We start from the raw sequence: 27,212 nt of genomic DNA, 5'->3' as shown, positions 1-27,212 counted from the left end.
TCTAATTGTAAACTTACATGGCAGAAGGAAGGGGCTAAAGTCTAGGGAGCTCTGTGGGGTCACTTTCATAAAAACACTAATCAAATTTATGAGAGCTCCACCCTCATGACCTAATCATCCACCAAAATTCCCCACATACTGATATATCACATTGGGCATTAGGATTCAACATATGAATGTGGGGGGGGACACAAACATTCAAACCATAGCAATATATATGTTAGTTTTATCAACGTTATTGTTTTTATTTTTTGGTAGAATGCCATTTACCAGACTGAAGTTTCCTACTAGTCCTCTAGTTTGATAAGAATTTTTATCATGAACAGAAGTTGCTTTCTGTCATATGCTTTTATCTTCAAGTTGAGAAGATCATATTTTTTTCTGTTAAGATGAATTCCATGGGTTAATTTATAAATGATAAACCAATCTCACATTCCTGATATGAAGCCTACTTCTTCATGATATATTTTCTTTTTCACATATACAGTTGTGTTCAATCTACTTATATCTTATTAAGCATTTTTTTTTTTTTTTTTTTTGCGGTATGCAGGCCTCTCACTGTTGTGTCCTCTCCTGTTGTAGAGTACAGGCTGTGGACGTGCAGGCTCAGCAGCCATGGCTCACGGGCACAGCCACTCCACATCATGTGGGATCTTCCCAGACCGAGGCACGAACCCATGTCCCCTGCATCGGCAGGTGGACTCTCAACCACTGCGCCACCAGGGAAGCCCTTATTAAGCATTTTTATCTATGTTCAAGAGGGATACTTTCCCATAATTTTGTTTCTGATATAATTGTAAGATTTAAATATTAAGGTTTAGTTGGCTCCATAAATAAGTTGTGCAGTAGTATCTTCTCTGTTTTCTGAAAAGTTGTAGGGAAAATTGTTAATTTTTCTTTCTTGAAAATCTGATAAAATTCAACAGTAAATCTATCTGGGCTTGGAGTTTTCTTTATGTGAATTTTGTTTGTTTTTTTGTTATGAATTCCATTTCCTTAGTAGAACTATTAAGATATTCTGTTTATTTTTTTGTCAATTTTGGTCAATCGTATTTTTAAAAGAATTTTCAATCTGAATTGTCAATTCATTTGTGAAATAAGTTACTCATATATTTCCATAGTTATCATTTTTAATTCTGTAGGATTTGTAGTGAAAAAGTCTCTTTTGTTCCTGATGTCAATAATTTGTGTTCTCATTTTTCTTAATCATCCTATATAAAAGATTGATTTTATTGACATTTTCAAAAACACCAATTATTATTTGTTAATTTTGACAATGTTTATAAACAGCTGTAGAGTTACTACTTCCATCTAAAGATATTTCACCCTTTCTTCTACAAGCAGATAGAGTGATGGATAATTACCTGATTTCAATCTGAATAGGGGCAGTGTAGCATACTAGTAAGAATAAATGTACCTTTCCTCTCTTAAGGGTTTTCACCTGAGAAAATGGTATAATCTTTGATTCTTTACTCTGGCATGACTCAAACTCTAATCTTTGTTCTCCTAAAGCAAAGAGAGATCTGCTCTGCTTCTCAGAGTTTGCTGATTAGGTTTATTGCTTCCTGCCTGCCCAGTTCAATCCTAGTATTCGACTAAATTTGAATAGGAGTTGTAATGCTCATAAATTCTGCACCCTGCCTGTAGCTTTTCTTTTAAATTGCCATCATAGGAAAAGCAGCTACAAAGGAACTGCTCCTCTTTCAAAACTCTTACTTTCTTATTTGCCTTGGCTCCTTTAGTTACCATTGCCTCATTAATCTTCTCCAGCTTCCTGCAAATAATGTCTATAACTTTATGTTTTCTTCCTCTTAGTCTCTGTGTCACACCAGTTGATATCTAGCTACTGCAAAAAACCAAGAACAGGGGGATTAAAAATGTCTACATTTTTAACAAACTTGAATATTTTTTTTTCACTTCTGCATTGGATAAAAGAGGAAAATAAACATTTATATTTATATATATATAATTTTTTAGCTAATTTGATCTGTAAATATTTCAGTGTTTGAAATCCTTATCTCTGGGCATAAAATAACAACTTTTAAAATGATTTTCTGTACTATTTGTTACTTGAATTGTTTTTACCTTTAATAATATATGAGATGGAAAGTAAATTTAATTTTGTCTTAAGCCCTCACTATTTTCAAAATAATTTTTAAATCTATGCTCATTGGGCTTCCCTGGTGGCGCAGTGGTTGCGAGTCCGCCTGCCAATGCAGGGGACACGGGTTCGTGCCCCGGTCTGGGAAGATCCCACATGCCGCGGAGCGGCTGGGTCCGTGAGCCATGGCTGCTGAGCCTGCACGTCCGGAGTCTGTGCTCCGCAATGGGAGAGGCCCGCGTACCGCAAAAAAAAAAAAAAAAAAAAAAAAAAAAAATCTATGCTCATAGTTATCTGATGCCTATGTGTCTCCTTTATTCTTATACTTTTTATTTTAGACAAGAAAAGTAATTAGTTTTTGTCTTCTCCTTTTTTTTTTTTTTTTTTTTTTTTTTGCGGTACACAGGCCTCTCACTGTTGTGGCCTCTCCTGTTGCAGAGCACAGGCTCCATCCAGATGTGCAGGCTCAGCGGCCATGACTCACAGGCCTAGCCGCTCCGCGGCATGTGGGATCTTCCCGGACCAGGGCACGAACCCGCGTCCCCTGCATCGGCAGGTGGACTCTAAACCACTGTGCCACCAGGGAAGCCCTGTCCTGTCCTTTTTTACCTCATTTAATTTTTACCTTTGGAAGTCCAGTATTTTAAAAAAATAATAGTAATTTAATGTGTTACCTGACTCAGGCACAACTTTGAGTTCTACCACAGTTACTCTGATTAACACATAGGAAATCTCAGAGTTCTGGTTTTAATTAACGGTATATTAATTTAGAGAGCACAGCCATAATTGGACACACACTGTTATGGATCAATAGGCACATTCTCTTTTTTTGTTTTTTTTAAACAATTTAGGGTAAAGAGTGTTATTGCAATCCTATTTAATGTCTGGCTTAGGAGAAGAGAGTGGATTCTTTTTATTTATTTGTTTGTTTATTTATTTATTTATTTAGGGCTGTGTTGGGTCTTCATTTCCATGCGAGGGCTTTCTCTAGTTGTGGCAAGTGGGGGCCACTCTTCATCGCAGTGCACGGACCTCTCACTATTGTGGCCTCTCTTGTTGCAGAGCACAGGCTCCAGACGCGCAGGCTCAGTAGTTGTGGCACACGGGCTTAGTTGCTCCGCAGCATGTGGGATCCTCCCAGACCAGGGCTTGAACCCATGTCCCCTGCATTAGCAGGCAGACACTCAACCACTGTGCCACCAGGGAAGCCCAATAGACACATTCTTGTTTTTCTATTCACACATATAGTTTTTTCTTAAAAAAAAAAAAAACCCGAAGTTTTAAGTTAATTTTGAGTACATATTAGGCCAAAAAAAAAAAAAGGAAATTGGTAATTTTATTGTCAGGTATTATTAATTATTTAAAAATTATCTTTGCATATGGAGAAATTCTAAATATCTCTGAGTATTTAGACAGTCTCTATATTTAAAAGTATATTAACAAATAGAGGGGAGGAGCTTCAAGATGGCTGAAGACTAAGACGTGGAGATCAGCTTCCTATTCACAAATACATCAGAAATACATCTACATGTGGAACAGCTCCTACAGAACACCTACTGAACGCTGGAAGAAGACCTCAGGCCTCCCAAAAGGCAAGAAACTCCCCACGTAACTGGGTAGGGCAAAAAAAAAAAGGAGAAACAGAGACAAAAGAATAGGGACTGGACCGGCACCAGTGGGAGGGACCTGTGAAGGGTAAAGGTTTCCACCCACTAGGAAGCCCCATCACCAGAGGAGACTGTGGGTGGCGGAGGTGGGGAAGCTTTGAAGCCATGTAGGGGAGAGCAGCAACAGGGGTGCGGAGGGCAAAGCGGAGAGATTCCCGCACACTGATTCCCACACAGAGGATTGGAGCCGACCAGCACTCACCAGCCCGAGAGGCTTGTCTCCTCATCCAACAGGTCGGGTGGGGGATGGGAGCTGAGGCTGGGGCTTCAGTGGGATCCTAGGGAGAAGAATGGGGTTGGCTGCATGAACACAGCCTGAAGGGGGCTAGTGCACCAAAGCTAGCTGGGAGGGAGTCTGGGAAAAAGTCTGGAGCTGCCAAAGAGGCAAGAGACTTTTTCTTGCCTCTTTGTTTCCTGGTGCACGAGGAGAGGAGATTAACAGTGCTGCATAAAGGATATCGAGAGACACGAGCTGCAGCTATTGGCGTGGACCCCAGAGACAGACATCAGACACTAAGGCTGCTGCTGCAGCCACCAAGAAGCCTGTGTGCAAGCACAGGTCACTGTCCACACCTCCCCTCCCAGGAGCCTGTGCAGCCTGCCACTGCCAGGATCCTGTGATCCAGGGACAACTTACTTGGGAGAACACATGGCATGCCTCAGGCTATTGCAATGTCACGCCAGCCTCTGTTGCCGCAGGCTCGCCCCGCAACTATACTGCTCCCTCCCCCTGGATGAGTGAGACAGGGGCCCCGAATCAGCTGCTCGTTTAAGCCTGTCCTGTCAGAGCGAAGAACAGACACCCTCAGGTGACCTAAACGAAGAGGCGGGTCCAAATCCAAAGCTGAACCCCAGAAGCTGTGCGAACAAAGAAGAGAAAGGGAAATTTATCCCAGCAGCCTCAGGAGCACCAGAATAAATCTCCACAATCAACTTGATGTACCCTGCAAATCTGGAATACTTGAATAGACAATGAATCATCCCAAACTGAGAAGGTGGACTTTGGGAGCAAAGATATATATATAGAGAGAGATAGATAGATGATAGATAGATATAGATATAGATATAGATATTTCCCTTTTTTGCTTTGTGTGAGTGTGTATGTGTATGCTTCTGTGTGTGAATTTGTCTGTATAGCTTTGCTTTTACCATTTGTCCTACGGTTCTGTCTGTCCGTTTTTTATGTTTGTTTTTTATAATTAATTTTAAAATATTTTTCTTAATTAATCTTTATTTTAATTATTTTATTTTATTTTATTTTACTTTATTTTGTTTTATTTTATCTTCTTTCTTTCTTTCTTTCTTTCTTTTTCTCCCTTTTACTCTGAGCCGTGTGATTGAAAGGCTCTTGATGCTCCAGCAAGGCATCAGGGCTGTACCTCTGAGGTGGAAAAGCCAAGTTCAGGACACTGGTCCACAAGAGACCACACAGCTCCATATAATATCAAATGGCAAAAGTCTCCCACAGATCTCCATCTCAAGGCCAAGACCCAGGTCACTCAATGACCAGTAAGTTACAGTGCTGGACACCCTATGTCAAACAACTAGCAAGACAACAACACAAACCCATCCATTAGCAAAGAGGCTGCCTAAAATCATAATAAGGCCACAGATACCCCAAAACACACCACCGGATACAGTCCTGCCCACCAGAAAGAAAAGATTCAGCCTCATCCAGCAGAACACAGGCACTAGTCCCCTCCATGAGGAAGCCTACACAACCCACTGAACCAGCTTTAGCCACTGGGGGCAGACACTAAAAACAAGGGGGGGCCTCCCTGGTGGCGCAGTGGTTGAGAGTCCGCCTGCCGATGCAGGGGATACGGGTTCGTGCCCCGATCTGGGAGGATCCCATATGCCGTGGAGCGGCTGGGCCCGTGAGCCATGGCCGCTGGGCCTGCGCATCCGGAGCCTGAGCTCTGCAACGGGAGAGGCCACAACAGTGAGAGGCCTGCATACCGCAAAAAAAAGAAAAAAAAAAAAAAAAACAAGGGGAACTACAAACCTGCAGCCTGCAAAAAGGAGACCACAAACACAGTAACTTAAGCAAAATGAGAAGACAGAAAAACACAAAGCAAATGAAGGAGCAAGGCAAAAACCCACTAGACCTCACAAATGAAGAGGAAATAGGCACGCTACCTGAAAAAAAATTCACAATAATGATAGTAAAGATGATCCAAAGTCTTGGAAATAGAATGGAGAAAATACAAGAAACGTATAAAAAGGACCTAAAAGAACAAAAGAGCAAACAAACAGTGATGAACAACACAATAAATGAAATTAAAAATTTTCTAGAAGGGATCAATAGCAGCATAACTGAGGTAGAAGAATGGATAAGTGACCTGGAAGATAAAACAGTGGAAATAACTACTGAAGAGCAGAATAAAAAAAAAAGAATGAAAAGAATTGAGGACTGTCTCAGAGACCAATGGGACAACATTAAACATGCCAACATTCGAATTATAGGGTTCCAGAAGAAGAAGAGAAAAAGAAAGGGACTGAGAAAATATTTGAAGAGATTATAGTTGAAAACTTCCCTAATATGGGAAAAGAAATAGTTAATCAAGTCCAGAAGGCACAGAGAGTCCCATACAGGATAAATTCAAGGAGAAACACACCAAGAAACATATTAATCAAACTATCAGAAATTAAATACAAAGAAAAAATATTAAAAGCAGCAAGGGAAAGACAACAAATAACACACAAGGGACTCCCCATAAGGTTAACAGCTGATCTTTCAGCAGAAAATCTGCAAGCCAGAAGAAAGTGGCAGGATATATTTAAAGTGATGAAGGAGAAAAACCTACAACCAAGGTTACTCTACCCAGCAAGGATCTCATTCAGATTTGATGGAGAAATTAAAAGCTTTACAGACAAGCACAAGCTGAGAGAGTTCAGCACCACCAAGCCAGCTTTATGACAAATGCTAAAGGAATTTCTCTAGGCAAGAAACACAAGAGAAGGAAAAGACCTATAACAACAAACCCAAAATAATTAATAAAATGGGAATAGAAACATACATATCGATAATTACCTCAAATGTAAATGGATTAAATGCTCCCACCAAAAGACACAGACTGGCTGAATGGATACAAAAACAAGACCCATATATATATGCTGTCTACAAGAGACCCACTTCAGACCTAGAGACACATACAGACTAAAAGTGAGGGGATGGAAAAAGATATTCCATGCAAATGAAAACCAAAAGAAAGCTGGAGTAGCAATTCTTATATCAGACAAAATAGACTTTAAAATAAAGACTATTAGAAGAGACAAAGAAGGACACTACATAATGATCAAGGGATCAAACCAAGAAGAAGATATAACAATTGTAAATACTTATGCACGTAACATAAGGGCACCTCAATACATAAGGCAAATACTAACAGCCATCAAGGGGGAAATTGACAGTAACACATTCATAGTAGGGGATTTTAACACCCCACTTTCACCAATGGACAGATTATCCAAAATGAAAATAAATAAGGAAACACAAGCTTTAAATGATACATTAAACAAGATGGACTTAATTGATATTTATAGGACATTCCATTCAAAAAAAAAACAGAATACATATTCTTCTCAAGTGGTTATGGAATATTCTCCAGAATAGATCATATCTTTGGTCACAAATCAAGCCTTGGTAAATTTAAGAAAATTGAAATTGTATCAACTATTTTTTCCGACCACAACGTTATGAGACTAAATATCAATTACAGGAAAAAATCTGTAAAAAATACAAACACATGGAGGCTAAACAATACACTACTTAATAACGAAGTGATAACTGAAGAAATCAAAGAGGAAATCAAAAAATACCTACAAACAAAGGACAATGAAAACAAGATGACCCACAAACTATGGGATGCAGCAACAGCAGTACTAAGAGGGAAGTTTATAGCAATATAATCCTACCTTAAGAAACAAGAAACATCTCAAATAAACAACCTAAACTTACACCTAAAGCAATTAGAGAAAGAACAAAAGAACTCCAAAGTTAGCAGAAGGAAAGAATCATAAAGATCAGATCAGAAATAAATGAAAAAGAAATGAAGGAAACGATAGCAAAGATCAATAAAACTAAAAGCTGGTCTTTGAGAAGACAAACAAAATTGATAAACCATTAGCCAGACTCATCAAGAAAAAAAGGGAGAAGACTCAAATCAATAGAATTAGAAACGAAAAAGAAGTAACAACTGAAACTGCAGAAATACAAAGGATCATGAGAGATTACTACAAGCAACTCGATACCAATAAAATGGACAACCTGGAAGAAATGGACAAATTCTTAGAAATGCACAACCTGCCTAGACTGAAACAGGAAGAAATAGAAAATATGAACAGACCAGTCACAAGCACTGAAATTGAAACTGTGATTAAAAATCTTCCAACAAACAACATCTCAGGAGCAAAAAGCTTCACAGGCGAATTCTATCAAATATTTAGAGAAGATCTAACACCTATCCTGCTCAAACTCTTCCAAAATATAGCAGAAGAAGGAACACTCCCAAACTCATTATACTGGGCCACCATGACCCTCATACTGAAATCAGACAAAGATGTCACAAAGAAAGAAAACTACAGGCCAATGACTCTGATGAACATAGATGCAAACATCCTCAACAAAATACAAGCAAATATAAACTAACAGCACATTAAAAGGATCATACACAATGATCAAATGGGGTTCATTCCAGGAATGCAAAGATTCTGCAATACATGCAAATCAATCAATCTCATACACCATATTAACAAATGGAAGGAGAAACACCATATGATCATCTCAATAGATGCAGAGAAAGCTTTTGACAAAATTCAACACCCATTTATGATAAAAAACCTCCAGAAGGAGGCATAGAGGGAACTTTCCTCAACACAATAAAGGCCATATGAAAACCCACAGCCAACATTGTCCTCAACGGTGAAATCTGAAACCATTTCCATTAAGATCAGGAACAAGACAAGGTTGCCTATTCTCACCACTATTATTCACCATAGTTCTAGAAGTTTTAGCCACAGCAATCAGAGAAGAAAAAGAAATAAAAGGAATTCAAATCGGAAAAGAAGAGGTAAAGCTGTCACTGTTTGCAGATGACATGACACTATACATAGAGAATCCTAAAGATGCTACCAGAAAACTACTAGAGCTAATCAATGAATTTGGTACAGTAGCAGGATACAAAATAAATGTACAGTAATCTCTAACATTCCTATACACTAATGTTGAAAAATCTGAAAATGAAATTAAGAAAACACTCCAATTTACCATTGCAACAAAAGGAATAAAATACCTAGGAATAAACCTACCTAAGGAAACAAAAGCCCTGTATGTAGAAAATTATAAGACACTGATGAAAGAAATTAAAGATGATACAAATAGATGGAGAGATATACCATGTTCTTAGATTGGAAGAATCAACATTGTGAAAATGACTCTACTACCCAAAGCAATATACAGATTCAATGCAATCCCTATCAAACTACCACTGACATTTTTCACAGAACTAGACAAAAAAATTCACAAAGTTTCACAAACAAAAAACAGCCAAAGCAACCTTGATGAAGAAAAAACAGAGGTGGAGGAATCAGGCTCCCTGACTTCAGATTATACTAGAAAGGAACAATAATGAAGACAGTATGGTCCTGGCACAAAAACAGAAAGATAGATCAATGGAACAGGACTAAAAGGCCAGAAATAAACTCACACACATATGGTCACCTTATCTTTGATAAAGGAGGCAAGAATATACAGTGGAGAAAAGACAGCCTCTTCAATGAGTGGTGCTGGGAAAACTGGACAGATACATGTAAAAGTATGAAATTAGAACACTCCCTAACACCATATACAAAAATAAACTCAAAATGGATTAAAGCCTTAAATGTAAGGCCAGACACTATAAAACTCTCAGAGGAAAACATTGGCACAATACTCTATGACATAAATCACAGCAAGATCCTTTAGAACCACCTCCTAGAGAAATGGAAATAAAAATTAAAATAAACAATTGGGACCTAATGAACCTAAAAGCTTTTGCACAGCAAAGGAAACAATAAACGAGATGAAAAGACAACCCTCAGGATGGGAGAAAATATTTGCAAATGAAGCAGCTGACAAAGGATTAATCTCCAAAATTTACAAGCAGCTCATGCAGTTCAATATCAAGAAAACAACCCAATCCGAAAATGGGCAGAAGACCTAAATAGACATTTCTCCAAAGAAGATATACAGACTGCCAACAAACACATAAAATGATGCTCAACATCATTAATCATTAGAGAAATGCAAATCAAAACTACAGTGAGATATCATCTCACACTGGTTAGAATGGCCCTCATAACAAAATCTACAACAATAAATGCTGGCGAGGGTGTGGAGAAAAGGGAACCCTCTTGCACTATTGGTGGGAATGTAAATTGATACAGCCACTATGGAGAACAGTATGGAGGCTCCTTTAAAAACTAAAACTACCATACGACCCAGCACTCCCACTGCTGGGCATATACCCTGAGAAAACCAGAATTCAAAAAGAGTCATGTACCAAAATGTTCATTGGAGCTCTATTTACAATAGCCAGGACATGGAAGCAACCTAAATGTCCATCAACAGATGAATGGATAAAGAAGATATGACACATATATACAATGGAATATTACTCAGCCATAAAAAGAAACGAAATTGAGTTATTTGTAGTGAGGTGGATGGACCTAGAGTCTGTCATACAGAGTGAAGTAAGTCAGAAAGAGAAAAACAAATACCGTATTCTAACACTTATATACAGAATCTAGAAAGAAAAAGAAATGGTCATGAAGAACCTAGGGGCAAGATGGGAATAAAGACACAGACCTACTAGAGAATGGACTTGATGATATTGGGAGGGGGAAGGGTAAGCTGTGACAAAGTGAGAGAGTGGCATAGACATATTTACACTACCACAGGTAAAACACAGCTAGTGGGAAGCCGCCACATAGCACAGGGAGATCATCAGCTCGGTGCTTTGTGACTACCTAGAAGGGTGGGATAGGGAGGGTGGGAGGGAGGCAGATGCAAGAGGGAAGAGATATGGGAACGTATGTATATGTATAACTGATTCACTTTGTTATAAAGCAGAAACTAACACACCACTGTAAAGCAATTATACTCCAATAAAGAAGTTGAAAAATATAAATACAAATAGACACTAAAAAATAAAAATAAAGTATATTGTTTGAAGCTGCTTATATTAAATCATAAGTACGTACTTGAAAAACATTCCTAATTTAAAAAGTTATCTCAGGAAAAATAAAAGCGGTAAACAGCTTAAATGTATGGCTAATGTATTCAACCTACCACAGTTACATATTTAAAAATAAGGAAAATAAGACAGTAGAGAAATATCTTAGCAAGTCAATGATTTTGGTTTCCTATCTTCCAAAGTAGCTGCATTGTATAATTGGTAACTTGAACTGGTATTTTGTCACAGTCAAAGTTGTAAAAAAAAGACTGAATAATACAAACAAGTGTACAATTTTCCTGGGTCAAAATTTCATAATATTTATTTTCAGGTTGCAAATCTAGTACTAAAATAATTTGCAATTACTTCCTTCTTATAATGCATATTTTATAGCCAATTAACATTGAGTACATAATAAAACACAGTATTTTATTTCAACTTGTGATATGGTATCTCTGATACCCTCATATCAAAACTCAAAATTGTATCATGGAGTCAATAAAAGTAACAAAAGGAAAATACTTTATCAAATAACACCTATGTGAAGTTGTAGAAATTACAAATATTCTCAGAATATTCAAATATTCTCACCTTCAGATGAGAGATACCCTCCCTACTCCTAGAGGAAAGGAGCAAACTCCAAAGAAAGACAGGGAGAGTAATCTAAAACAATAGGCCATGCTGTTTACCCAGACTGCTACACTTAGTTCACACTCTCTTAGCTCTACACAATTTTTTCTTTTCCACGATTTTCCATTCTTCATTAAACCTAGCATAAAAATTTTCTGGTGCAGTTGCTTCCTCAGGTCTTAATTTCCTCATGAAGCCTCCTGTGTCACCAAAAAATATGAAATAAATTTGCATGCCTTTCTCTTGTTAATCTGTCCCAGCCGAAACTACCCAAAATAGTTAAGGGATATTTTTTCTCTTGTGAGTTGAAATAATAAAATGATTCTGAAATCCAAGTGTAATTACTAATACTTTGTTATTTTTAATAGTGATCCTAAATTTTTTCTCATACTTAGCAGAGTGCATATTTATAAGTCTTGCCTCTATAATACCTGCGGCACAGATGGCATTTAATCATGGTTCTTCTGACATTCAGCACTGCTGTAATCTGAGGATTTAATTTAGAACTCAATTAAGAAAGAAAGTACAGAAGCTATTTTCTGTATTGTGTTAGTCTCCCTAAGAATCACTTTTACTGAATTTCTTTGGCTTGATGCCATGAGTCTACTTTACCAGAAAGAGACCTATGAAATGCATTGTTGAACTTACTGTAACAATTCAGTTCAAATTGTTACTATATTACACAGTGTTCACTACAAGAGTTCTCACGAGAAATCTCCCTCTCGTCTTAGGACCAGGCATACTATTCTTTTTTTTTTTTTTTTTTTTTTTTTCTTTTTGCGGTATGCGGGCCTCTCACTGTTGTGGCCTCTCCCGTTGCGGAGCACAGGCTCCGGATGCGCAGGCCCAGCGGCCATGGCTCACGGGCCCAGCCGCCCCGCGGCATATGGGATCCTCCCAGACCGGGGCACGAACCCGTATCCCCTGCATCGGCAGGCGGACTCTTAACCACTGCGCCACCAGGGAGGCCCCGTGGCATACTATTCTTATATGGAACATCTTGTTTGCTTTTATCTTAATGGTACTATTAATAAACAGAGTGATAAAGTTCTGTTTGCATTGGCTGCTGAAAAGCTTAGTTCTACATTTGTTACACTGTTCAAGAAAGTGTATTGGATTTAATAGCATATACTTAATGTTCCAATCTCCCTCCTAGTTTTACCTTGCTTTCTTTTTTCTTTTTCTTCTTTTTTTTCTTGACTTTGTCTAAAAACATTTATTCATTGTAAAAATACAATTTTTGCCAATAGTCTTAAACATTGTACTGTGAATTCCACTGTATTATGTGAGCAGCCTTATAGCTAAAGATTTGAAAATCAGAGAAAAAAGAAATGCAGATTTTAGTCTAATTTTCATAATCTTTTGTTCATAATCATCTACGTTTTAAAAGATAGTGAATGTTAAATTTTCTCAAGAAAAAGAGTTTAATTGAATAGTTGGCTTCAAATGGCTGTTTTTATGTTACAACTTGGGCATTTAAAAAATCTGCCAGCAGCAGAGCAAGAGCAGCTTGGTACAAATACAATGTTGTATTTTTTGTTTGTTTATTTTAATTTCGTATAATATTCCTCATAAAGCCTTCACCACATGCGTATCTAGCATATGGACTCGAGGATTTATCTGTGCTTCAGGCCAAAAGAAAAAGAGGAAGAAGACTGCTGTGAAGTTTAGTACAAACCAAAATAATGAAAGTCAGATGTGAACCAAGTTTAAAATGCAAGATAGAGATTATAGCATCAGATAATTTTAATTTTTATGGGCTTCAAAGGCCATCAGGTTTTGAGAAGTATTGCTTCAGCTCTCAAATATGTCCTGGGTTTTCTCATATGTAAAGTAGAATATAAACATATAAAACATCTAGCACAATGCTAACACACAGCATTTAATAAATGTCATTCTCATTCCTCCTCTCTTTTTCTTCTTACTATTGATTCACAAGACAGACTCTCTAAATGTGTTCTCTAGAGATTTTTAAGTTACCAATGTCTGTCCCTATTTGCAGGCCAGTTGAAAATCTCTCTTCGTAGAGTGTAAGGATCTGCAATTTTAAAGCTTTTCATGCGATTCTATTTCTATCCAGTCATTACTTTCTCAAATGGCCTCATGAAACATCCAGAAAAGTGTTTAGCATTTGATATAACTTTTGAGGCTGAATATCCATTGAATAAACCTGTGAATCTGAGAATACCAGAATATTTAGCTCAGGATAGAGTTCAGAAAGAGTGACTACCATCATTTCAGCAGCAGGATACTTCGATGATTCAGTGGCTATTCTGAGTTGATATAAGGATGGGTCCTTTTAGGGAGAGTTTAAGCCCCTTCTCATCATTTCTTCTCCTTTCAGGCTTCCATACCTATAATTTTTCTAAACCAATGCATATGAATATTACGGATGATTTCTTTGCTGTCAAATTAAAAGCTTTTCCTCATTTTCTCGATCTTAGAATCACTTGGCACAATCAATCATCCTTTCCTTTTGTAAGGATTTTTCCACTTTTGTTCTAGCAAAACCACACTTGAGCTCATGTTGTTTGTTGTTTTTTAAAAATATATTTTTGAAATACTTCATTAACTGTGATTTTATTTACATTATTTCCTTCATTCTGATTTTTGCTTCAGGTTATCTTGCTAAGATAGGCCACCTGAGCAAATGAAGTGGCCTCCTGTCTCATTTCTGTTTTCACTGGATCCATTGAATCCGTCTCCACACAGCATATCGGATGATCATTTTGTTGAGTTTTACTTCCAGGAGATCAACTAGGTTCTCATAGTAAATATCTGAGACAAATGCCCTTGTGCTTCTCCTAGTTTTTCTCCTATTTCACTGGCTATTTCCTGATTCACCTTTGTTGGAATGTTCCTGGCCACCCAAACACTGGATGCACCTGGGCTCAATGCTCTCTGACCACTTCTCTTCTTTATTTTAACATACTCTGCACAGGATTTCATCCAGCTACATGACCTTAAATGCAATGTCTATTATGATGACTCTCAAATATATATCCTTAGCCATGGCATTTTACCCTATATCCTGACTCACATTTCAATGTCACACTTTCTATCTCTTCCTGAATGTCTCATAGGCATCTCACATCTAACACTGTCCAAAACCAAATTCCCGATCTCCTCCTCCAAACTTGCTTCTTCTAGTGTTTATTAAATTAGTGATTATCATGACCAATTTTCTCAGATCAAAAAACTTGGAGCCACCCTGGAATCCTTTCTCCCACGCTCCATATACAAAATGTTACCAAACCCTGTCAGAGTTATTTCCAAATTAATTCCAGAATTAGACTACTTTTAATTATTTCCACCTTAGACCAATACACCATCACACTTCATTTGAACTAATGCTATAGCCTCCTAATAAATCTTTTTTTGTCCATTTTTAGGCTGTATCTAGTGGTGATCTCTATGAATGTAAATTCTCCCCTTACACACAGACACTTAGGCCTCTAATGGCTTCTCAATAATTTAAAATAACATTTCCAATGTTTTCCATAACATAGAAGGTCCTATGTTATCCGCTATGCGTAACTTTCTCTTGGATTTCTTCGACACAATCCTTATGATCATGGAACTCTAGGTACTCTGCCCTCTGCCATCCCATAATCTTTCTCAGATATTTATCCCACCTTGGCATCTACTACTGTTATTGCCTAGAACACTTCTCACATATGTCTACATGACAGCACATTCACTTTGCATCTTTGCTCAGAAGTCACTTTCTTAGAGAGGTCTTCCTTGATTCCCATATCATGCTCTATCTTCTTAGCCTGCTTAAAGTATATTTATAGCACCTATCTAGATAGAATTTTGTTAGGTAAGGATGCCTTTTTTTATTTGAATTTTATTTTATTTTATTTTTTATACAGCAGGTTCTTATTAGTTATCTATTATATATATATATATATATATATATATATATATATATATATATATATATATATATATATTAGTCTATATAGGTCAATTTCAATCTCCCAATTCATCCCACCACTCCCCTCCCTGGCTTTCCCCCCTTGGTGTCCATATATTTGTTCTCTATATCTGTGTCTCTATTTCTCCCTTGCAAACCAGTTCATCTGTACCATTTTTCTAGATTCCACATATATGCATTAATATACGGTATGTTTTTCTCTTTCTGACTTCACTCTGTGTGACAGTCTCTAGGTCCATCCAAGTCTCTACAAATGACCATTTTTTGTTTCTTTTTATGGCAGAGTAATATTCCATTGTATATATGTACAATAACTTCTTTATCCATTTGTCTGTTAATGGGCATTTAGGTTCCTTCCATGTCCTGGCTATTGTAAATAATGCTGCAATGAACATTGGGGTGCATGTGTCTTTTGGAATTATGGTTTTCTCTGAGTATATGCCCAATAGTGGGATTGCTGGGCCATATGATAATTCTATTTTTAGATTTTTAAGGAACCTCCATACTATTCTCCATAGTGGCTGTATCAATTTACATTCCCACCAACAGTGCAAGAGGGTTCCCTTTTCTCCACACCCCCACCAGCATTTGTTTTTTGTAGATTTTCTGATGATGCTCATTCTAAACAGTGTGAAGTGATACCTCATTGTAGTTTTGATTTGCATTTCTCTAATAATTAGTGATGTTGAGCAGCTTTTCATGTGCCTCTTGGCCATCTGTATGTCTTCTTTAGAAGAATGCTTTTCCATTTATTTATTTTTCTTTTGCATTTTACCTACCCACTAGAATGTAGGATCCACGAAAGCCAGAGAACGTGTCTGGTTTTTCCTTGTTTTATGCCCAGCATTGAGAATAGTTCTTGGCATATGGTAGACACTTAATAACCATTTTATTTGTTGAAAGACTATATGTAAGATTGAAATCTATTTTCTGATTCTTCCATGGTTGAAATAAACCATTCATTAGGGTTTCATTCTGTCTGCTCTGATCCTCTGCTTGAGAGTTATCACATTGCTATCTCACAGAACACTCTCCAGTTCTGTTTGAAGCAAGAAGCTTTGACAATATATGTTGCCATTTCTCAAGTTTATTAAACGTCCAGTTAAAACTTTGCCCACTTCTTGGCTTCCTTTATATTTGCTTTCCTTCTTATTTTTAAAATTATTTAATTTATATTCTATTTTATGGATTTTACAAATGTATTTATATAATAAAAAATATCATTTACATCAATGTATGTTTTTAACTGATGCCATAGATGGCCATGCCCCAGAGTTTGAGATGGCATGAGGAATGTAGCATTTCATTTTGTAGGAAATTGTTTATAAGAATATAATATAGCTCAATTTATCTATTAGAGAGACCATATCTATTTCTCTAAAGCTGTTAAAATAAATTCAGGGTACATGTAACTTTGCAACAAAACCAAGGCTTTATGAGACATCTTTCTGTTCTTGTTGAATGTGTATGAACTGTCAAACATTGTTGTAACTTAAAGTGATTTTTATTTTTGGTAATATAAATATAAGCTCATGCTGAGAATATTCAAATGTCTTCCTCTGAACATAATTAACATGATGAGTTAGATTAAAAATAATAATAATAAAACAGAAGTTGTAAAACCAAGTAATCAAAAAACTCTCCAGTACTGTCTGAATTAGCATTTTTCAATGGTCAAGTCTCCTGCAATACAAACAATTTTATTTTAGCTGTTCATATTTTAAGGGTATTATACAAAGGAGGATTAGTAAAATCATGTTTTACTCCTCTGTCTAATAATACACAGACACTTCCTTAGCTGCAGTGAAAGAATTTTCCTTGTGGAATATTGCATTAGCAGAGCTATGACAAAAATCAAGCCAACAAATCAGTTTCACATCAATTCTGTTTTTCTTTCATGAGATTAGAGAAATGAAATATGAGTGGTAAATTTTCTTTCCAGCTCTTCACTCAGAAATCCATTCCTTGGAATACCACATGTCACAGTTGATATTCAGATGCTATCATTCCCTCAGCAGAAAGCAAACTTAGCATTCTAAGTTTATGGGTCTCATCCCACTTCATCTATAGCCATGTCCTAACTCCATCCTGCCTGCTAGTGTCCAACAAATAGTTTAGTTCAAATAATTGTTGTACCATGAAACTCATTCAAAGTATAATAATTAATAGCAGCCTGTTGAGATTAATAATTAACATATTTTAAAACGCTGGGATAGGTTTAACAAACATATTAAAAATAGAGAAAGAAAAAAGACATCATCTTTCTGACACCATTCCTATCTTTGATTTAGAAGTCTGGTGTCTAAATTCTAATTATAGTGACCCAGCAAACTGATATCTAAAGTCTATCCTTGATTATCACCTTTGTTTCTCTATGTGTCTGGAAATTCATAGAATGGTTAGAGATGCAAGTGACCTTCAAATCTGATCACTTTCTTAAAATTGTGTTACAGATGCAGTAATGGTGGCATTATCATTAATCGTTCATGAATGAACATAGTATTAGAGTTTAAACTAGAATTGTGGCTGATAAATGGCCATTCTTCTAGAAAAGGGAACTTGTTCTACTCCAGGACAGCTTATTCCAGCCATGAGCAGCCCTATTCATCAAAAAGAGCTATGGTCAGCTCAAGTATGTCTTTAGTTTCAACTTATTTGTCCTAGTTTTATCCAGAGGGAACAGAATATTTTTTTATTACCACATTTGCAAAATGATCCTTCAAACATACATAGACCTGTCTCATGTCTCTTCTCATTCTTCTCTTCTCCAAAGTACATGCATGCAGGCTTTCAACTGCTTTTCATAAAACAATCTTATCAACATTTTCGTCCCAACATTTTTTCATATCTTCCCCAAATCAAAGTGCCAGAAACTGAACACAACTCTGACATGCAATTAATAAACATTGGTCTTAATCTGAGTCAAGGCATTTGGTATCTACCTAATGCTTCTTGAATACATGATGCTTAGTCTTTCCTAGTTTGAAAATTAATGTAATCTGCTGTGATTTTGATCCTTTTTTTCTTTTTGTTCCTCCTTCTCTTCTTTTCCCTTCTCTCCCTCTCTTCTCCCTTCCCCTGCCCCCTTTTATCCCCACTCTCTTTCTGACTGCAGGTTCTAGAATTCTGACTACTGTAAAGAAATGTGAAGGGTATAAGATTTTACCCTACTTACAGCTAACATATTAGCCTACCACAATCAGGAACAAAAGACTGTATGATTCAAAGCAAACACAGTAGCCAGAATACAGGATTTGCATGAGTTTCCAGAGTCCCAATTCCCACAGGATGTTTCAAAGAGGATGAGAAGATGCTTGTACATCTAGGTTCCATTACAGAAGATAAACCCTCAGGTTAGGGAATCTGAATCATCTATAATGGACAATAAACCTGCCTGTCCTTTATATTACAAGAGTACATTGTTTTTATTGTAGTAGGCAAAAAAAATAAAAAAAACAAACCAAAAAAACCCTGCCCTTTGCTCTGGAGAAAGACACCTCTGCCTGTTTTCCAAAGCTGTTCACTATACGAGCATCTTTGATAAAATAGTCTGGAACAAAGTCAGTCAGCACCTCTACTAATAATACACACAGGATTGCAGAAGACCCAACAACTACCTTATAATGTCTTGGTATTATTATTTCTGTGGGTTGATATTTTAATTAAATTTTTAAAATTTTCAGCCACTATTTCTTTAAATACATTTTTTTCCTTAAATACATTCTTTCCTATTTTCACTTCCTTCTCTTTTGGAGACTGGAATTAGATGTGTGTTGGACTATCCCACTGATTATTAAATCCCTTTGACTTATTTATTTATTTTTCCTTTCTGAGCTTAAGCTTAGATGATTTCAGTTAATTTGACTTCATATTTACTAATTCTTTCTTGTGGGATGTCCAATGTGCTGTTAATCCCATCTAGTAAGTTTTTTAATTTCAGATAGTTTATTTTTCAGTTATAAAACTTCCATTTGATCCCCTTTTACACTTTCCTAATTTTACATGAAATTTCCCATTTCTTCATCCATTATTTCCTACATTACTATAGAATCTTAAGCTTATTTTATAGTTATGTCAACATCTGTTCTAATTGTATTTCTGTTTTCATATACTGACCTTTTCTTCTGATTCTGGATTACATTTTCTCTTTACTCTCATCCCCAGTACATTTCAATTACATATTGGATGATATGTCATGATATGATATTTTGATTTTGTAACTTTCCTCTGAATATTGAGTCTTGTGGTAATGGACAGTGAAATAACCAGGAGATTACTTTAAATTTGTAGATATTTGATTTGATACTTTGTAGTGTGAGAGTATTTAAATTTTGTGCTTTAGTAACTCTATTTTTTAATTTTTTTTTAGCAATCCCACTCCTGAGCATATATCCAGAGAAAATCCTAATTTGAAAAGATACAGGCACCCTAATGTTCACAGCAGCACTATTTACAATAGCCATGTAAAGCCACGGAAGCCATCTAAATGTGCATCGACAGAGAAATGGATAAAGAAATGCGGCACATATATACAATGGAATATTACTCAGCCATAAAAAAGAATGAAATAATGCCATCTGCAGCAACATGGATGGGCCTAGAGATTATCATACTAAGTGAAATAAGTCAAGCAGGGAAAGACAAATATCATATGATATCACTTATATGTGGAATCTAAAAAACAAAAATGATAAAAATGAACTTACTTACAAAACAGAAACAGACACACAAACTTCATAAACAAACTTATGGTTACTAAAGGGGAAATGTGGTGGGGGAGAGAGATAACTTAAGAGTTTGGGATTAACATATACACACTACTAGATATAAAAGAGATAATCAACAATGACCTACTGTATAGCACAGGGAACGCTACTCAATATTCTGTAATAACCTAAATGAGAAAATAATCTGAAAAAGAATAGATATATGTACATGTATAACTGAGTCACTTTGTTGTACACCTGTACACCTGAAATTAACACAACACTGTAAATCAACTATACTCCAATATAAAATAAAATTTTTAAAAATTGTGCCTAATTCTAAGGATAATATGTTAGTCATAACGTGCAGCCCTCCTGGAGTATTAATGGAAAGTTCAAGGTATTTGGCACATTTCTCTATGTTGTCAAGACTTAACTCCAAACTGCACTGAGAAGCAGCTGAAATCTCTGCTTAGGTCTTTAAGCCTTCCCGCTGTGATTGTCTACCTCTGCTCTTTGGAATCTTGTCGGAAGTTCTGAGGTCAATAAAAAAAACCTAAGGAAATTTATATACATATTTTTGGCTTATCCATTTATGGCTCTCTCATATCTCAACGTCCCTTTCACTTTCCAGTCTCTCTTAATGTCACATATTTCTCAGGCCAGTAAGAGTGTAACTTTCTGCTGTGTTCTGCTCAATAGGGACTAAGAAGTGCCCTAAGGGGAAAAGCTGCATAAATGAAGATCTCACCCAAATTAAGCCCTTTCTCGTTCAGGGATTAAATTCTTTCCTATATCTGTGAGCCTTTGGTCACACTTCAGTGCCTTTAAATATGATATTTTTTTAAATATTTGCCCAACAGTTGGTAATGTTTTCTGCAGGGGGCTTAATTTGATATAAGTTACTCTGCCATTACTGGAACCAGCTCTGTAATTTCTAGCTGTGTGATTGTATGAAAGTAGGAAAGTTTTTTTTTCTTTTTTAATGTGCTTTTTTCTCACCTTTAAATTAGGGATGTTAAGAACATATACTCTGTAAGGATATTGTGACACTCAATCGTGAACATTAATGCAAAACACTGAAAAGAAAGTTTGGTACATCATAAGCAGACAAAAATTCTACTATTATGTTTAATATAGAAACATCTTACACAAAAAAATCTCAGGACTAATATGCTTAGGTTATCAATAAAATAAACCTATTTCTATTGATTTTGGGGTCACTTTCTTGATTGCAAACTTTCTAAAATCTACTCTATTTTCATACGATAATGAGAAATATTTCATTCCTGCCACCAAAATGTTATTTTTAAATAGATGAATAATTACCACACAGTAGGTCTATCTTGTGCTATTTTTCCCTGAAGAATAGTAAAAGTTATGCACATTAACTATGCATCTATTTAAGCAGATATTAATAGGTCAATCTACCATAATTATTTTTTGTCTTCCCTTGAGATGAGAAGCAAAAAGTACTCCACGGAATATTCCATGTACATCTTTTGGCTTTATTTTGGTCACATTTTCATTAAAAAATAACTAAGTGAACAATACCCAAATAAAAACTGTTTATTTAGTACTTGACACCAGTCTTATATATGTGCACATACACAGAAACACTTAGACATACAAAACCACAATAGCCTTGTGGTGGTGGTATTTGTAAGCCTTTAATATTAGAGTTATAGGAAACACTAACTGGGTATGAATAAATTGTTGAGTTTGGTCTTATTATACGGAGGCTTTTCTCTTCTCTTTTAGACCATTTTCTCATTGCCGTGCATTTTTCTCAAGCATGTAGAGCAAGACTAAAATGTTTCAGGGACAATACAACAAAAACAGAAATATTTATTTCATTGCACAATTGTTACTGTCAATTCTTTTAAAGCAAAGAACCATCAACTTTTCTTTTAAACTTTAGCTAGATTGATTTATTAGTTGTATGGAGGATCTTAGGGAAAATTACCAAATATGGCTTGAAACCTCTAGAACTGCCATATAATTATTTTCTTTCTCATAGAAAAGGTGAGATCAACACATTATCACTATTGTACTGACTATAGGTAGGCCAATTTCACTGAACCCTTTCCTGGAAGTGAAAGAAAAAAAAATGCTTCATGTGGTCACTAAAAAGAAATAAGTAGATAATTTCCTGCTTAAAGTTATTTTGCTTAGTGATTTTTTCTCCTTACACTTCTTGGTGTAAATAAATAGATTAGGGCAAACCTAATAACCTGCAGTGTCCTGAGAATTTCCTCCATGGAACAAAAAGATAAGTAAATAAAATTAAAATTAAAAAAATAATGATAGATACAGATCGTAACATCAAGGCTAAGAGGGAATGATGTCTGCAGGTTTAACAGACCCTAAAATATTGATTACTTGACCTGTTCTCTGATTTATACTCAAACTGTTTAGAAGCTCATTGGAATAGATGGATCTCATTTGCTTGGATTTTATATAATATCCACACTTTGGTAGATATTCAATTTCCTTTAGACTGTACATTAATTGAAAACATTTTAAATTACATAAATATATACACAAATGTGTTGTTAATTCATTTGATTTAGCTTTATCAAATAATATCTTCAGTTTTAAAATCCTGGTTCTTTTGTTTGTTTACTTATACCTAGTTTAACACTTTTTTGTCCTGCTTCATATGAGCTGAAGTAGCAGTTATATTATGAACACATTTGTGAGATGCTTTTGTATTTTTTTAAATAAATGTTTTAACATTTTTACCTTTTCTATACACTATATCTGTAAAAGTTACAGAACTTTAGGGGCAAAAACATTTAATCTTTGTTGAATTTACACTGCAATCTTTAATGCAAATGAGAAAGATTAATGCAATGAACTTTTCTTAAGGAATATTTAAGTATTTTATGTAACCATTGTTAGGCTTGAGAATTGTCATTTCTCATTCCCATGCTTCAAAAAATGAAAAAATATGCACTGAAATAATATGTATTTGTTTATTATTATTACTGGAATCCAATTCAAGACGCTAAATAATATTTTGCTGAATGTGAGTAGTTCTTTACCTGTCAGGTTCTTTGTTTTATAATCAGTTTATCTTTACAATGTTTTACACAATGTGGTTACTCGTAACCTTCAAAATATTTTCCAAACATACATATCTTAACAACCCCTTGAGTATCTACCTAGTTATAATATCACTTGAGTCAAGCATGGAACCACAAATAATGGCAAAACTGACTAGGAATCAGAGATTCCTAACTTTCAGATGCTGATATAATCATTATACTTCAAAGACTGCACAATTTATAACTTTTTCAAATCATTTAAACTAGTATTACCTATAATATAAGGTATTTCTAAAAGTTGTAAAAGTCAGAGCTTTTCATAAAAATTACATTATTTTTCTGTTTGGAAAAAATTATAAAATATTATTTACCAAGTTATGAATGTATATCTATTTTTTAAATAATTATTTGTAGGAATGAACTAGTACATTTTAAAAACATGTGCTATGAGACTAGGGGAAGATGGCAGAAGAGTGAGATGCAGAGATCACCTTCCTCCCCACAGATACACCAGAAATACATCTACACGTGGAACAACTCCTACAGAACACCTACTGAATGCTGGCAGAAGACCTCAGACCTCCCAAAAGGCAAGAAAGTCCCCACGTACCTGGGTAGGGCAAAAGAAAAAAGAATAAACAGAGACAAAAGGATAGGGACGGGACCTGCACCCGTGGGAGGGAGCTGCGAAGGAGGAAAGGTTTCCACACACTAGAAGCCGCTTAGTGGGCGGAGACTGCAGGTGGCGGAGGGGGAAAGCTTCTGAGCCATGGAGGAGAGCACAGCAACAGGGGTGTGGAGGGCAAAGTGGAGAGATTCCCCCCAGAGGTTCGGTGCCGACCAGCAGTTACCAGCCCAAGAGGCTTGTCAGCTCACCAGCCGGGGCGGGCGGGTCTGGGAGCTGAGGCTCGGGCTTCAGTTGGAGAGCAGGGAGAGGACTGGGGTTGGCAGCATGAACACAGCCTGCAGGGGGTTAGTGCACCACAGCTAGCCGGGAGGGAGTCCGAGGAAATGTCTGGACCTGCCAAAGAGGCAAGAGACGTTTTCTTCCCTCTGTGTTTCCTGGTGCGCCAGGAGAGAGGATTAGGAGCACTGCTTAAAGGAGCTCCAAGGAGGGGCTCGAGCCATGGCTAACAGCGAAGACCCCAGAGACGGGCATGAGATGCTAAGGCTGCTGCTGCCTCCACCAAGAAGCCTGTGTGCGAGCACAGGTCACTATCCACAAGGCCCTTCCTGGGAGCCTGTGCAGCCCACCACTGCCAGGGTCCCAGGATCCAGGGACAACTTCCCCGTGAGAATATATCACTGCGTGCCTCAGGCTGGTGCAACGTCACGCCGAACTCTGCCGCCACAGGCTCGCCCCACACTCCGTACCCCTCCCTCCCCCTGGCCTAAGTGAGCCAGAGTCCCCAAAGCAGCTGCTCCTTTAAACCAGACCTGTCTGAGCAAAGAATAGAGGCCCCCTGGTGACCTACACGTAGAGGCGGGGCCAAATCCAAAGCTGAGCCCAGGGAGCTATGAGAACAAAGAAGAGAAAGGGAAATCTCTCCCAGCAGCCTCAGAAGCAGTGGATTAAAGCTCCACAATCAACTTGATGTACCCTGCATCTGTGAAATACATGAATAGACAACGAATCATCCCAAATTGAGGAGGTGGACTCAAAATTTATTATTTTTTCCCCTTTTCCCTTTTGTGAGTGTGTATGTATATGCTTCTGGGTGAGATTTTGTCTATATAGCTTTGCTTCCACCATCTGTCCTAGGGTTCTATCCATCCATTTTGTTGTTGTTGTTGTTGTTTCTTTTACAAAATGTTTTTTTCTAATTATTTTTTATTTTAATAACTTTATTTTATTTTATCTTTTTTATTTTATCTTACTTTATTATATTTTATCTTCTTTCTTTCTTTCCTTCCCTCCTTCCTTCCTCCCTGCCTCCCTCCTTCCCTTCTCTCTTTCTTTCTTTCTTTCTTTCTTTTCCTTTCTTTCTAATATTCTCCCTTTTTTTCTGAGCCGTGTGGATGAAAGGCTCTTGATGCTGCAGCCAGGAATCAGTGCTGTGCCTCTGAGGTGGGAGAGCCAACTTCAGGACACTGGTCCACAAGAGATCTCCCAGCTCCACATAATATCGAACAGCAAAAATTTCCCAGAGATCTCCATCTCAACACCAGCACCCAGCTTCAATCAATGACCAGCAAGCTACACTGCTGGAAACCCTATGGCAAACAACTAGCAAGACAGGAACACAACCACATCCATTAGCAGAGAGGCTGCCTAAAATCATAACAAGTCCACAGACACCCCAAAACACACCAACAGACGAAGACATGTCCACCAGAAAGACAAGATCCAGCCTCATTCACCAGAACACAGGCACTAGTCCCCTCCACCAGGAGGCCTACACAACCCACTGAACCAAATTTGGCCACTGGGGACAGACACCAGAAACAACAGGAACAACAAACCTGCAGCTTTCAAAAAGGAGACCCCAAACACAGTAAGATAAGCAAAATGAGAAGACAGAAAACCACACAGTAGATGAAGGAGCAAGATAAAAACCCACCAGACCTAACAAATGAAGAGGAAATAGGCAGTCTACCTAAAAAAGAATTCAGAATAAAGATAGTAAAGATGATCCAAAATATTTGAAATAGACAAAATGCAAGAAACATTTAACAATGACCTAGAAGAACTAAAGATGAAACAAGCAACGATGAACAACACAATAAATGAAATTAAAAATACTCTAGTTGGGATCAAGAGCAGAATAACTGGGGCAGAAGAAGGGATAAGTGACATAGAAGATAAAATAGTGGAAATAACTACTGCAGAGCAGAATAAAGAAAAAAGAATGAAAAGAACTGAGGACAGTCTCAGAGAGCTCTAGGACAACACTAAACGCACCAACATTCGAACTATAGGGGTTCCAGAAGAAGAAGAGAAAAAGAAAGGGACTGAGAAAATATGTGAAGAGATTATAGTTGAAAACTTCCCTAATATGGGAAAAGAAATAGTTAATCAAGTCCAGGAAGCACAGAGAGTCCCATACAGGATAAATACAAGGAGAAATACGCCAAGACACATATTAATCAAACTGTCAAAAATTAAATACAAGGAAGACATATTAAAAGCAGCAAGGGAAAAACAAGAAATAATACACAAGGGAATCCCCATAAGGTGAACAGCTGATCTTTCAGCAGAAACTCTGCAAGCCAGAAGGGACTGGCAGGACATATTTAAAGTGGTGAAGGAGAAAAAACTGCAACCAAGATTACTCTACCCAGCAAGGATCTCACTCAGATTTGATGGAGAAATTAAAATCTTTACAGACAAGCAAAAGCTGAGAGAGTTCAGCACCAGCAAACCAGCTTTACAACAAATGCCAAAGAAACATCTCTAGGCAAGAAACACAAGAGAAGGAAAAGACCTACAATAACAAAGTCAAAACAATTAAGAAAATGGGAATGGGAACATACATATCGATAATTACCTTAAATGTAAATGAACTAAATGCTCCCAGACTGGCTGAATGGATACAAAATCAGAGCCATATATATGCTGTCTACAAGAGACCCACTTCAGACCTAGAGACACATACAGAATGAGAGTAACGGGATGGAAAAAGATATTCCATGCAAATCGAAACCAAAAGAAAGCTGGAGTAGCAATTCTCATATCAGACAAGGTAGACTTTAAAAGAAATACTATTAGAAGAGACAAAGAAGGACACTACATAATGATCAAGGGATCGGTCCAAGAAGAAGATATAACAATTATAAATATTTATGCATCCAACGTAGGAGCACCACAATACATAAGGCAAATACTAACAGCCATAGAAGGGGAAATAGACAGTAACACATTCATAGTAGGGAATATTAACACCCCACTTTCACCACTGGACAG

The sequence above is a fragment of the Mesoplodon densirostris genome, chromosome 5 (assembly GCF_025265405.1).
Source record: "Mesoplodon densirostris isolate mMesDen1 chromosome 5, mMesDen1 primary haplotype, whole genome shotgun sequence".
NCBI lineage: Eukaryota > Metazoa > Chordata > Mammalia > Artiodactyla > Ziphiidae > Mesoplodon > Mesoplodon densirostris.
The sequence above is the reverse complement of the archived record's forward strand: the minus strand, read 5'-3'. Positions refer to the sequence as shown.